This window comes from Cherax quadricarinatus, chromosome 53, assembly GCF_038502225.1.
Source record: "Cherax quadricarinatus isolate ZL_2023a chromosome 53, ASM3850222v1, whole genome shotgun sequence".
NCBI classification, from domain to species: Eukaryota; Metazoa; Arthropoda; class Malacostraca; order Decapoda; family Parastacidae; genus Cherax; species Cherax quadricarinatus.
In genome coordinates this window covers 11,133,572-11,148,878 of record NC_091344.1, presented here as the reverse complement: position 1 = coordinate 11,148,878, position 15,307 = coordinate 11,133,572, and the positions used below count along the sequence as shown (strand labels likewise).

Below are 15,307 nucleotides of genomic sequence, written 5' to 3'. Positions count from 1 at the left end.
AGTTTTGTGATAAGTTGGTTGCACTTCATTTTAAAATCGTAAGGAAAAAAGCTGACACAATTTAAAATGTGATGGTGGTCTTCCTGAAGGGAGGTAAGAGAATACGTGGGTCGCAGTAACGTGACGGCTTCTTGGTTCACAACCAAACAACTCAGGTTCAATTCCAGGCAAGTCGAGAGGTATAGGCAAGTTTCCTTTGTTACCTTTACTCAGCGAGCGGTAAATAGGTACACACATTTGAGCCCATTATTGTGAAAGCATCAACAGGATGGTATTATATCCTAGATAAGGCTGAACTTTGATACGAACTGAGGTACGATAACAACTTTTGCCTTGTAATGAGCAGAGGCAGAATATTTTCTCTTGATCTGTGAAGGAGCAGAGGCAGAACAGCAGCTCTTAGTCTTACAACGAGCTAAAGATGACTCCTATTGGCCTGTAAGTGAGCTGAGGCTGGATCAAAGAGCTTAACCTGTAACTGAGCTGAAACAGGATAGTATTTCTTAGCTTGTATCTTCATTACCGTAAAAAATCGAGATTGGATAATTAAGCGCTGTAGCAAAGGAACGGAAAACTAAATCCCAGTTTTTCCAAGGTCGTGAAAATTTGCCACTCTTTTTTTTTAAAACGATGTATAAATCTAAAGAAAATTTGATCGACTTAAAATCTGGTACAACTGTGCCAAGATGTACACTGATGAAGTATATTTAAATTTTGGTTAAGGTGTGTGTTTGAAAACACTGGTAAATGTGGAAAGATGTTGAAATACCTTTCTTTGGAGATTAACGTTGTGATGATGATGATGATGATAATAATAATAATAACAATAATAATAATAATAATAATAATAATAATAGACGCTTTATATTAACTCATTAGACAAAAGCGTAATCTACCTCAATAAAAATGTTATTCAATATATTTTCCCTCAAGCATTTATTGGTGGTCAGACTCCCGACTCTCGTCATATAAGGGGATCGGTCCCCGTAAGGAGGATCGAGCTTCCATTGTTTCAGACAATTACAAAATACAACACGTACTGTTAATAAATCATATTTCAGGAATTTATAAATGAGGCTATTATCACCGTCTCGTGATGCTGACTTGTTTCTCACATCCTTCTCTTCGTTTCTATCCAAAACACGTTAGTTTCGAAGAGCGAAACTCTGTCCCAGTAGAAACGTGCTCTGTGTCTGCCTCTTTTTTTCACTCCATTCGCCTCTTACCTGGTTACCTGGAGGTTATTCCGGGGATCAACGCCCCCGCGGCCCGGTCCATGACCAGGCCTCCCGATGGATCAGGGCCTGATCAACTATACTGTTACTGCTGGCCGCACGCAGTCCAACGTACGAGCCACAGCCCGGCTGATCCGGCACTGACTTTAGGTATCTGTCCAGCTCTCTCTTGAAGGCAGCCAGGGGTTTATTGGCAATTCCCCTAATGCTTGATGGGAGGCTGTTGAACAGTTTTGGGCCCCGGACACTTATGGTGTTTTCTCTTAGTGTACCAATGGCGCCCCTACTTTTTATTGGCGGCATTTTGCATCGCCTGCCCAGTCTTTTACTTTCGTAGGGAGTGATTTCTGTGTGCAGATTTGGGACCATTCCTTCCAAGATTTTCCAAGTGTAGATTATGATATATCTCTCCCTCCTGCGTTCCAACGAGTACAAGTCAAGTGCTTTCAAGCGTTCTTTTTGTATTTACACACCAGCTGTCCGCTCTATTTGACTTATACACCAGCTGTCCGCTTAATTTACCTTATACACCAGCTGTCCGCTTAATTTACCTTATACACCAGCTGTCCGCTCTATTTGACTTATACACCAGCTGTCCGCTTAATTTACCTTATACACCAGCTGTCCGCTTAATTTACCTTATACACCAGCTGTCCGCTTAATTTACCTTATACACCAGCTGTCCGCTTAATTTACCTTATACACCAGCTGTCCGCTTTATTTACCTTATACACCAGCTGTCCGCTTTATTTACCTTATACACCAGCTGTCCGCTTTATTTACCTTATACACCAGCTGTCCGCTTGATTACCTTATACACCACCTGTCCGCTTGATTACCTTATACACCAGCTGTTCGCCGGAACTCAATCTTGAAATCTTCCACAACACAAATTCACTCAACACAGAATGCTGCTGCAGTACTAGCCAAAGAAACACTTGCAAAACATCTGCTACTTGTGTTAGAACCACAACACATGCACATAACACATCGTTTATCTATGGTTACATACAAACGCCTTATAAGTTACCATTTTATTTGTTTAGTAACTAGTTAGAAGACACACAAACAACACCAAAATCCATAACTAGTTTGGAATCTTGACAGGTATTGGTAAATTCTTTCATTAAGGTTCTTGTCGCTGGAAAAATTTCTTTCATTAAGGTTCTTGTCACTGGAAAAAAATCTTTCATTAAGGTTCTTGTCGCTAGAAAAAAATCTTTCATTAAGGTTCTTGTCGCTGGAAAAAAAATCTTTCGTTGAGGTTCTTGTCGCTGGAAAAAATTCTTTCATTAAGATTCTTGTCACTAGAAAAAATTCTTTCATTAAGATTCTTGTCACTAGAAAAAATTCTTTCATTAAGGTTCTTGTCGCTGGAAAAAAAATCTTTCATTAAGGTTCTTGTCGCTGGAAAAAAAATCTTTCATTAAGATTCTTGTCGCTGGAAAAAATTCTTTCATTAAGGTTCTTGTCGCTGGAAAAAAAATCTTTCATTAAGATTCTTGTCGCTGGAAAAATATTTACACGGTGGTTGACTAAGTAAAATCGTCGATTTTATTGAAAGTTCCTCTACTGGAATTGTGTTTTGGTTTTGTGTTATGCTCCGTTGCTAACTTAATAGCCGCAGTATTTTAATCTCCATGTGGATAAAACATGTTTCGTTAAAACAACGTGCGTACAACACAGTTTGAAATTACTGGGAAGAACACTATGGAAGAAAAGAAAAAAAAACACAGAGCTTGTAAAAAAAACACCATGCATAAAACACCTTGCTTAACCATACTATGCAGAAAAACAGCGAGTAAACACCAACTGAGAGAACAATTGTTTATTTTTTTCCCTTGATTCTGCCAAACGCCAAACTCTACTTCACCAAGAAATCCTCAACAGACAACTGTCAACAAACTCAGCTCTACTTCATCTGCCGTACAATGCTCTGCTGCTGAGTTTAGCCCCGGCTCTTTTTTTTCTACAACTCATAACGTTCATCCCCAGAAGAATATTTATACTGACGCACAGAACTTTAAGTTATTAAGGAAAGGTGAATCCACTCCCGTCAACTGAACTGAGGGTAGGAAAGACTTGAGTGATAATAATAATAATAATAATAATAATAATAATAATAATATAATAATAATAATAATAATAATAATAATAATAATAATAATAATAATAATAATAATAAAATAATAATAATAATAATAATAATAATAATAATAATAATAATAATAATATAATAATAATAATAATAATAATAATAATAATAATAATAATAATAATAATAATAATCTTTATTTCTACAACAACGTATACAGACCATAGCTGACATCAGTGATATACTATATAGAAAGCCCCTGGTTATGCAGAGCATTTCGGGCAAATTAGGTTAATTTTGTAACCAGGACTACCTGCGCCAGTAGGGATAATTAAGCTCTTGGAGAACAGAGATAATCAGGCTTGATTCGAGGAAGAGGAAGGTAGCTCTAAATCCTCGGATACAGAGCCCTTCAAGAGCATCGCTGCACCTCCCTCGAGGAATACCGGGGATCTACACTATCCCTCCCCACACAACATTCTTTTTCGTCATTCTGTTTATATGTAAAATGCAACGGTGCACATTCTTCGTTTGTATAAATTTGCTCTACTGTTTTTTTACAAATTCTTCTGTAGGCCTTTAAAAAAAATTGAAAGTTACGAAATATATGGTTACACACACACACACACACACACACACACACACATTTTTTTGAAAGTTTAAAGACACTACGGCAATATACATATATATATTATTATTATTATCACACTGGCCGATTCCCACCAAGGCAGGGTGGCCCGAAAAAGAAAAACTTTCACCATCATTCACTCCATCACTGTCTTGCCAGAAGGGTGCTTTACACTACAGTTTTTAAACTGCAACATTAACACCCCTCCTTCAGAGTGCAGGCACTGTACTTCCCATCTCCAGGACTCAAGTCCGGCCTGCCGGTTTCCCTGAACCCCTTCATAAATGTTACTTTGCTCACACTCCAACAGCACGTCAAATATTAAAAACCATTTGTCTCCATTCACTCCTATCAAACACGCTCACGCATGCCTGCTGGAAGTCCAAGCCCCTCGCACACAAAACCTCCTTTACCCCCTCCTTCCAACCTATCCTAGGCCGACCCCTACCCCGCCTTCCTTCCACTACAGACTGATACACTCTTGAAGTCATTCTGTTTCGCTCCATTCTCTCTACATGTCCGAACCACCTCAACAACCCTTCCTCAGCCCTCTGGACAACAGTTTTGGTAATCCTGCACCTCCTCCTAACTTCCAAACTACGAATTCTCTGCATTATATTCACACCACACATTGCCCTCAGACATGACATCTCCACTGCCTCCAGCCTTCTCCTCGCTGCAACATTCATCACCCACGCTTCACACCCATATAAGAGCGTTGGTAAAACTAGACTCTCATACATTCCCCTCTTTGCCTCCAAGGACAAAGTTCTTTGTCTCCACAGACTCCTAAGTGCACCACTCACCCTTTTCCCCTCATCAATTCTATGATTCACCTCATCTTTCATAGACCCATCCGCTGACACGTCCACTCCCAAATATCTGAATACATTCACCTCCTCCATACTCTCTCCCTCCAATCTGATATCCAATCTTTCATCACCTAATCTTTTTGTTATCCTCATAACCTTACTCTTTCCTGTATTCACTTTTAATTTTCTTCTTTTGCATACCCTACCAAATTCATCCACCAATCTCTGCAACTTCTCTTCAGAATCTCCCAAGAACACAGTGTCATCAGCAAAGAGCAACTGTGACAACTCCCACTTTATGTGTGATTCTTTATCTTTTAACTCCACGCCTCTTGCCAAGACCCTCGCATTTACTTCTCTTACAACTCCATCTATAAATATATTAAACAACCACGGTGACATCACACATCCTTGTCTAAGGCCTACTTTTACTGGGAAATAATTTCCCTTTTTCCTACATACTCTAACTTGAGCCTCACTATCCTCGTAAAAACTCTTCACTGCTTTCAGTAACCTACCTCCTATACCATACACCTGCAACATCTGCCACATTGCCCCCTATCCACCCTGTCATACGCCTTTTCCAAATCCATAAATGCCACAAAGACCTCTTTAGCCTTATCTAAATACTGTTCACTTATATGTTTCACTGTAAACACCTGGTCCACACACCCCCTACCTTTCCTAAAGCCTCCTTGTTCATCTGCTATCCTATTCTCCGTCTTACTCTTAATTCTTTCAATAATAACTCTACCATACACTTTACCAGGTATATTCTACAGACTTATCCCCCGATAATTTTAGCACTCTCTTTTGTCCCCTTTGCCTTTATACAAAGGAACTATGCATGCTCTCTGCCAATCCCTAGGTACCTTACCCTCATCCATACTTTTATTAAATAATTGCACCAACCACTCCAAAACTATATCCCCACCTGCTTTTAACATTTCTATCTTTATCCCATCAATCCCGGCTGCCTTACCCCTTTCATTTTACCTACTGCCTCACGAACTTCCCCCACACTCACAACTGGCTCTTCCTCACTCCTACAAGATGTTATTCCTCCTTGCCCTATACAAGAAATCACAGCTTCCCTATCTTCATCAACATTTAACAATTCCTCAAAATATTCCCTCCATCTTCCCAATACCTCTAACTCTCCATTTAATAACTCTCCTCTCCTATTTTTAACTGACAAATCCATTTGTTCTCTAGGCTTCCTTAACTTGTTAATCTCACTCTAAAACTTTTTCTTATTTTCAACAAAATTTGTTGATAACATCTCACCCACTCTCTCATTTGCTCTCTTTTTACATTGCTTCACCACTCTCTTAACCTCTCTCTTTTTCTCCATATACTCTTCCCTCCTTGCATATATATATATATATATATATATATATATATATATATATATATATATATATATATATATATATATATATATATATATATATATATATATATAGAGAGAGAGAGAGAGAGAGAGAGAGAGAGAGAGAGAGGGAGAGCGTTAAGGCATGACGCAACCTACTCCTGTTCGACAATGTCTGTCTTGCAGTTCCTGAAAGACGAGGGAAACTGCTAACCACATAAGTCATCAAGGCAGTGCGCAACTACCTAAGAACGGTTAATTGTGTGCCTCTGCCCCATCATCGCAGGAATTACAGAGGCAGACCCAGGAAAAATTCCACCGAAAACGAGAAAATTCGTGAACAGGCTAGCAAAAAAATTGAAGGTAACACAGTGGGAGCAATCAGAATAATCACAAGTGACGACACTGTAGCTCTCAAAGGTGAGGCCACAGCCCAAGCAGTAAGAGACAAGCATCCAACAAGGGGGACAAGAGTCGTTAACAACAACCCTGAGGAAGACCTCACCACTGGACGATTAATTTTGCCAGAATCAGAAGTCTATAAAGCGATAGTGTCATTTCCAACAGGATCTGCAGGAGGTTACACTGGAATTCGACAAGAACACCTCAAAGAGATGGTAAATCCAGTACTCGGCGCATCTGCATCAATTCTTCTCACCGAGTTAACAACTTTTGCCAACAACTGCCTGGCTGGGCGAATCCCAGATGAAATTAAACCTTTCTGTTCTGGAGCCTCATTATGCGTTTTGAAGAAGGATGGGGGAATCAAACCAATTGCTGTTGGTAACACTTTTCGCCGTCTCGTTGCCAAAGCAGCAATAAGAAACATTCGCCTAGAAGCTGCCAGTTTACTCCAGCCACACCAACTGCGCTTTGGGGTCTCTCAAGTAAGTGAAGCCGCAGCTAATGCGACAAAGGCCTACATCAGGGACCTACCAGAAGAAAAGGCCGTAGTCATACTCGACTTCAGAAATGCCTTTAATGTGGTGAAAAGAGATGCGGTCTTGCCTGCCGATCGAAATCGGTTCCCCAGTCTCTTTTCCTTCATTTCAGCTGGCTACAGAAAACCCTCAATTCTTTTGTTTGGTGAACACGAAATTCCCTCATTAGAAGGTGTTTAGCAAGGTGATCCACTCGATCCACTTCTCTTCTGCTTGGCAGTAAGAGAACTAACTTCCAGCCTATGCAGCGAGCTCAGCATCTGGTACCTGGATGATGGCACTCTGGCAGGTACTGAAGAGTCCCTGCTAGAGAACTTGGACACGGATCTTGGAATCCCTGGTGAATCCCTCCAATTGTGAAATCATCACAGTGAACCGGGAAATAATCAGAGCTGTGTGAACAATCCTCCCTGAAATCTCTATTACCACTCCATCCAACTGTACCCTCTTGGGAGCACTGCTGGGTCATCAGGCCATCGACACGGTCCTAAAGGACAAACTGAATAACCTGAAGAGAATGGAGGAGAGAATAAGCGATCTTGATGCCCATGATGCCCTGTATCTCCTCACAAGGTGCCTTACTCTGCCGAGACTCACCTACTTCCTGAGGTGTGCACCCTCTTTTGACAACCCAACACTCGACGAACATGACTAACTTCCGAGATCAGTCTTTAAGAAGGCACTGAATCTGCCAGTGAAAGATCAGTAATGGGATCAGGCAACCCTCCCAGTGCGACTGGGAGGTATAGGGGTGCGCAAAGCAACTCAGGTAGCTTTACCAGCATTTCTGTCTTCGTGTTTGGCTTCCAGTGATTAAGTCAAGGAGATTGTCCCCAAACATATGAGAGACGCAGTAGGAGCTCAAGACCCCAGGTTCATTGAAGCAGCCATGCGGTGGGACATCCTTGCAGACTCTTCCAGTAGACCAGCTACTCCCAAAGAACACATACAATCCCACTGGGATAAACCAATCATGGAAAAAATCGCCAACACAATGCTCACCAACGTTTCAGGAAAGCGCTGAAGGCACCACATTCCGGAGATTTCCTTCTAGCTGTTCCCAATTCCTTCCTGGGCACTCGACTCGCCCCACGGACCATTCGGATTGGTGTTGCTTTTCGCCTAGCCTCCTCTAAACTCATCGAACGTAGCTGTATTTGCGGCAGGGCGACGGCTGATCAATTTGGACTTCATGGTCTCGCGTGTCACACATCAGAAGGGAAGTATGCTAGATATGAGGAGGTCAATAACATCATAAAGAGAAGTCTCACCAAAGCCCGTTGCCCAGCTCAACGGGTACCCCAGGTACTGAGGTCTGACAGAAGTCAAAAGCGTACTGATGGAGCCATTATGCTACCCTGGAAGGATTGTACGTAGATTGCCTGGGGCAACACGTGTGCCGCCACATTGGCAGACACCTACTTGCCATACTCCGTAGATGAAAGGGGTGGAGCTACCAGCCACAGGAAAACCGAGAAGACCCGCAGATATGAAGGCCTTCCACCTTGCCATAACTTCATCCCAATAGGGTCAGAGACTCTTAGAGCATGGGGGCAAGTGTGCTCTAAAGTTCCTCAAAGAGCTGGGTGAAAAACTCATTATAGAAACCAAGAACCACAGGGCGGCCAGCTTCCTTTTTCAGAGACTTAATGTTGCAATCCAGAGGGAAAATGCCTGCAGCATTCTGCCACACGGCCCACCGCCGGGGAGCTGGATGAAGTCTTCAAGATGTATAGCTCTGAGATGTTGTCTTTGTTGATCTACTTTCTATTGTATTTTTGTCAATGTATTTTGTCTTTAATTAAATAAAGTCTACATAGAATGTAGAATATAGGGGGGTGGTAGGAAAAGACAATATTCAAACAGCTTTGGGAAGAACCTTGAGTTTTCCATACCAGGGCAGGTATTTACTACGCATTATTTCACTCATGGGCGAGACTGAAAAGCGAGAAACGTTATGTCATGAAGGTTTCCTGTACTGATAGACCTACTTGAGGACATTATGCTTTCCATAAATATTATTCTTGGTGCTATCGGAGTTTCTACGAATGGCTGATCAAGCCGTTCAGTCTCAGGATGCTGGGTGGTATGTAGTCCGGCCGCTGACCGCTGACCACAGAGATTTTTCTTCAGGACTATTACGGATTCTGCATTAAAACAGGCTATTGTCACTTATGATTCAGTGAGAGAGAGATAGATAGATAGATAGATAGATAGATAGAGAGAGAGAGAGAGAGAGAGAGAGAGAGAGAGAGAGAGAGAGAGAGAGAGAGAGAGAGAGAGAGAGAGAGAGAGAGACTGATCCAATTGGTATATTCGTCATAGAGATGCAATATTTAAAATTCATATATTAATTAACATTACAATGTACTAGGGAAGGTAAGCATCAACAGAAAGAGAAGAGGAACTACGATTCTTGCCATTAAAGGTTGTGTATAAGGACCGTCAGTGAGAGCTAGAAGGATGGAATGTTTTGGTAGAGGACCAGCTAATGGGATGACTTTGTCAGAGTCAGTAAGGCAATCATTACTTCCTATATTCCTTAACTCTTTTTCAGTAAGGCAGCGGTCAGTTTCCCCGGTGTATTGGAGATGGCAAGAGGACCAGGAAATTGAGCAGACGCCGGAAGCATCAGTGGCAGGAGCAGTGGCGGACCTGCATTTTTGGGGCCCTGAAGCTTGAACTGTTATGGGGGTCCCTTCACAACCCTTCCTCATACAGCAGACCCAAAAATTTTAAGCTATGTGGACTAAAGTCGCTTCTGGAGCCCCTCCGGGGTTAGGGGTCCCTCCGGGATTAGGGTTCCCTGAAGTTTAAGCTTCATTAGTTTCATAGTAGATCCGTCCCTGGACAGGAGAAGTATGAACAAGATTGCAATGAAGTTTATTAGTTCGAAAAAAAAATCAAGTTTTCGCATCCAGAGAATTAAGGATGTTTCTGAGATTTTGAAGATCACAAACTATTCCTGGTCTCTTGTAGCTAAGTCCACATATCCTAAAAACTCTTTATTGAGTTTGTTTCCAATACATTCTCACCCAGATCGTTCCTCTTCCTTAACGCCCGAATACTTAAAAAGTACTCTCTCTCATACCTGTGACTCATATTCACATTTAACTTTCTTGTTTACATGTCCCCGGCTTGTGTGTGTGTGTGTGTGTGTGTGTGTGTGTGTGTTGTGAACCAAATCCTCAAGTCTATTTTAGTCTTGCAGACGCATCAGCTCTCACCCAAGTTTCTCAATAGCAGATACGAGGGTTATTATGAAAGTGTGGGCGTGGTGTCAGCTTTAACAACTGGCTCATTATGTGGCCGTGGTGTCAGCCATATCGAATGCTTCATTACGTTAGCATGGATTCATCCATGTGAACTGGTTCATTATGTGGGCGTGGTGTCAGACATGTCAATTTCCTCATTATGTTGGAGAGGCGTCAGCCATGTCAACTGGATCATTTTTTTGGCGTAGTGTCAGCCACGTCAACTAGTTTATCACATGATTAGGTGCTACAGGATAATAAGCCGTTGCTGTGGCTAAGACGATCACTAACCCGCTGGCTTCGTAAGGTTATTAATTAGCATACATTCTGTAACACTTTTGAATAGAATTTGTGATTAACTTTTATAGCTGATTTCTTAGTTACGTGTTAATGCTGGGTGTCTTAACACTAATGAGAGAGTGTTGGAACATGATGACTCAGCATCAGATCTCATCACTCTGAAGCTCATAGCTAAAATGATCGTTAAACATCCAGACATCAGTGTAATTCGTTACTACTTCATGACTGTTATTCAAGAATTGTCAAGTTAAACATGTACACCTCCTTTATTTAAAATTTAAGGGGTGAGGCAAATGACCTACTTCCACATCGGACAAATGTGATACCACCGAAGGCAAATGTTATTTGTCTGACGAGACGGGGATGCATGTTTTTACCTCCCCTGTCTCCATAAATGGACTGTTTGCGAAACATTATCAGCTTTTATTCCACTGTATAATTATCACATACAATAGGGTAGCGCCCACTGCTGAAGCACCCAGTGTTGTTCAAAAAAACTCTGACACCTTGACACTCTGATAGCCATGTTTTAACTGTTACATGGTGAGAGTGTGAGATATGAGGGATAGCAGTAATTTTAAATATCTTAAATATCACTGCCAAAACTTAATAAATATCACTGCTGAGTTAAACATCACTGCTAAGTCTAAATAAATTATAACTGTTGCGTCTTAATACTGCACTCAGGTGTTGTTAGGGACTAAATGTTTTTAGCCTGGAGTGTAGTTTGATGCTTGGAAGTGACAGCAGAGTTGTTTTTCACAAGGTCTGCTCCAACTGCAATGTTTCGGTAACTGAATTCATGTCTTGCATAATCAACTCATTACAACTGTAACAAGATCATAAACATGTAAATAGTTCATTTCCACTGTAACTTGCTTAACTATCAAATACTGTGGTCCATTTCCTGTACCTCTTATGTGTTTCAGCAATCTATTGACTACCTTCCGCAGGATGGGAATGGGGTGACTACACCCCAGAGGATGGATATGGGGAGCAATCGTGTTCAGGAATGCTGGGGTATATAATGGGATTTAGAAGTCTTAGCTAATATGTTTTCACCAATGATATATACATGTGTCGTGCCGAACAGGTAAAACTTGCCATTTTGGCTTAAATAGCAACGCTCTTCTTGCTGAATAAGGCAAACTAAAACTTGTGTATTCAATAATTTCGCAAAAACCTATCGAAAAAAAAACATATTTCATTGTGTTTGTTTCTTATTAAATTAATGCAAACTTATCTAAAATATATTTAGTTGGACTAGGCTAAATTAAATTGCGCTTATTATAATAAGGTTAGGTAACTCTTCTAAGGTTCTTTTGGTACAAAATTATTAATTTTTACATTAATATAAATGAAAAAAATATATCTTTAAATGTATAAGAGAAAATTTAAGAAAGGACTTAATTTTAAATGAGTTCTTGCTAACTGACCAGGTATTTCTCATTTTTTAAATAAATTTATTTACATTGCTTTTGGCTTCTGTTTGGCCAATGCCCTAACATAACAGTTATGTTATGATAACAGGTAACGTAACAAGGAAGTGTCAGCAGCCTTGTCAACTGACCGAAGTGAGGGTAATGAAGCTTGTGGGGAATGGGAGTGGAGGTAATCAGGTCTGACTCGAGAAGGTAAAGGATAACTCCTATTCCCTAGATCAAGATACCTTCCACCAACGTAACGCTTAAGGGTTCGGATCACAGAATAACTGCCTGAATTTCAGTTGCAGTAATTAAAGTCATGGATGCAGGATCATCTCCAGGATGCTCTTCTCCCCATCCTGAGAAAAAAAATATCCTGGAAGCTCGGGGAAGAGCAAGGATTATTGCATATTAACGAGAGCAGCAGAAGGGCTCATCTGTATCCGAAATCAAGATTTCGGCTTCGGAAATTCATGCAAATTACCCGATCAAGTCGAGGCTTCTCGTTCCGAATGTTAAAGAAGTTCCACACATCTGCCTTTCAGACAAGTGGAAGCTATGGACATTATATATATCGTGCCGAATATGTAAAACTGGTCAATTAGCAAGAACTCATTTAAAATTAAGTCCTTTCTGAAATTTTCTCTTTTACGTTTAAAGATATATTTTTTTTCATTAATGATAATGTAAAAATTTTTAATTTTGCAACAAAAGAATCTTAGAAAACTTACCTAACCTTATTATAACAAGAGCAATTTATTTTAACCTAACCCAACTAAATATATTTTAGATTTGTTTACAATAATTTAATACTAAACAAACGCAGTGAAATATATTTTTTTCGTTAGGTTCAGAATGATTTTGGCGAAATTATTGCATACACAAATTTTTACTTGTCTTATATGGATAGATGAGCGTTGCTATTTAAGCCAAGATCGCAAGTTCTGCCTATTCGGCACGACATATATATATATATATATATATATATATATATATATATATATATATATATATATATATATATATATATATATATATCTTTCTTTCTTTCAACACACCGGCCGTATCCCACCGAGGCAGGGTGGCCCAAAAGGAAAAACGAAAGTTTCTCCTTTTACATTTAGTAATATATACCGGAGAAGAGATTACTAGCCCCTTGCTCCCGGCATTTTAGTTGCCTCCTACAACACGCAGAGCTTACCGAGGAAGAATTCTGTTCCACTACCCCATATATATATATATATATATATATATATATATATAATTATATATATATATATATATATATATATATATATATATATATATATATATATATATATATATATATATATATATATATATATATATATGCAATAAGATCACAGTAAACAGGTGATTTTAAAATGTGAAAAACAACCACTGTGAAAGAGTAGTGAAATTCCAAGCGCTTTCGTGACTACTCACATTGTCAAGGAACTATGGCTAATGTGAGTAGTCACGAAAGCGCTAGGAATTTCACTACTCTTTCACACACACACACACACACACACACACACACACACACACACACACATATATATATATATATATATATATATATATATATATATATATATATATATATATATATATATATATATATATATGTCGTGCTGAATAGGTAATATTGGTCAATTAGGAAGAGCTCATTTAAAATTAAGCCCTTTCTAAAATTTTACCTTATACGTTTAAAGATACATTTTTTCATTTAAGTTAAGGTAAAAATTAATAATGGTATATTCACTGTTAGCACAAACGTAAACGCATGTTATGAAGACTACCACCGATGCAACATGTCATTCTGAGCAGCTTTACCAAACATTAGAGTGAGGGGAAAATATTGTCCCAGGGTGTGTCTTTCCTGCAATACTGGTGGCAGTGCAGCATTTGGATGTGAATGAACCGGACTATGGTAAGGAAAAACAGCTGAGTGTTTTAATTATAGAATCGGAAACGGTAAACAAATGACTGGATTGGTAAACGATGTCGTTGTTACCGCAAATGAGTAGAATCTCTAGTATGATGGCGAATATTAAATTTTTACGAGAGAGATGAGGCTCGGAATATGTAAGGAAGAAGGGGAAATATCTTCCAATTAATCTGAGATGAGACAGGGCCTTGATATCACATTGTTGTTACGTATCTTTAATGTGGTAAATTAAGCAATGTGAGAACGCATGAGAGGTGTCTGGTCTCCAGTGATAATTAACGTAGTATACAGTGGAAGTTGTCATAGTTGCTGTTTGCTAATACCACAGTGCTTTTGGAAGGTTCATGAGTTACTCTCCTTTACTTCTTCGAAGAATGATTGGCAGTATTTGTGAAGGCATTTAGATAAACCAGTTAATCAAACTTGAATTTTGGATCGTCTGTATCTCTGAGGGTCATTAAATAATAATGTTGGTGCCCTTTCAAAGTAAGCAGTTAGAGATATAATTATCAACTTGCTACGATCAAGACTAATTTACAGACACATTTCATAAATCACAAAGCAAAGCAAATGACTCACATTCCACAAATCAAATCTATAATTCATTCCAAGTCACTGGTAGTAAATCACTGCAAATGTAGATGCTAGGGGAAATATTCTAACCCTTTTCTTCCAAAAGTGAGCTGCTGGGTCCCCAGTCATTGAAGACCCTACAAGGAGTGGCACACCTCTCAGATTACAGAAGTTCCTACTTCCTGGAAACAAACGTAGTCCTTCGAGTTAATGAGAAAAGTTCATAGAGGGGTTCCCTAGGGTGTGTAAAATAAGGAATTCAAAAACTGAACACAGAAATATAGCAAGGTGACGAAAGGACATTATGTCTAGGGAAATAAAAGGAAAGAATGAAAGAATCATACATGACGTGAAGGAATACAGGTATTTGAGAGGACCAGTCTTCAGACTAGTCTATGACAGACAAGGTGAATCAGAGAATAAATGAAGGAAACAAAACAGGATATATTGTCACATAGCCATTAAACAGTGGTTTTTGAAGGTTATGTTTTATTTAAAGTGTGTTACAGTGGTGTTTCAAGGCTATATTTCATTTATAGTATGTTACAGTGCTTTTTAAAGGTCATATTTCATTTAAAGTGTGTTGCAGTAGTTTTCTGAAGGCTATGTTTCATTTATAGTATGTTACAGTGGGTTCTAAAGGCTATGTTTCATTTATAGTATGTTACAGTGGGTTCTGAAGGCTATGTTTCATTTATAGTATGTTACAGTGGGTTCTGAAG

The 15,307-nt window shown here is 39.4% G+C and overlaps 1 protein-coding gene across 3 annotated transcripts in view; it reads right to left on the bottom strand.

The window, feature by feature from the left end:
* The window catches only part of Lcch3 (Ligand-gated chloride channel homolog 3), a 157,874-nt gene that overhangs the window by 53,218 nt on the left and 89,349 nt on the right, over window positions 1–15,307 (bottom strand). The window lies entirely within an intron of this gene.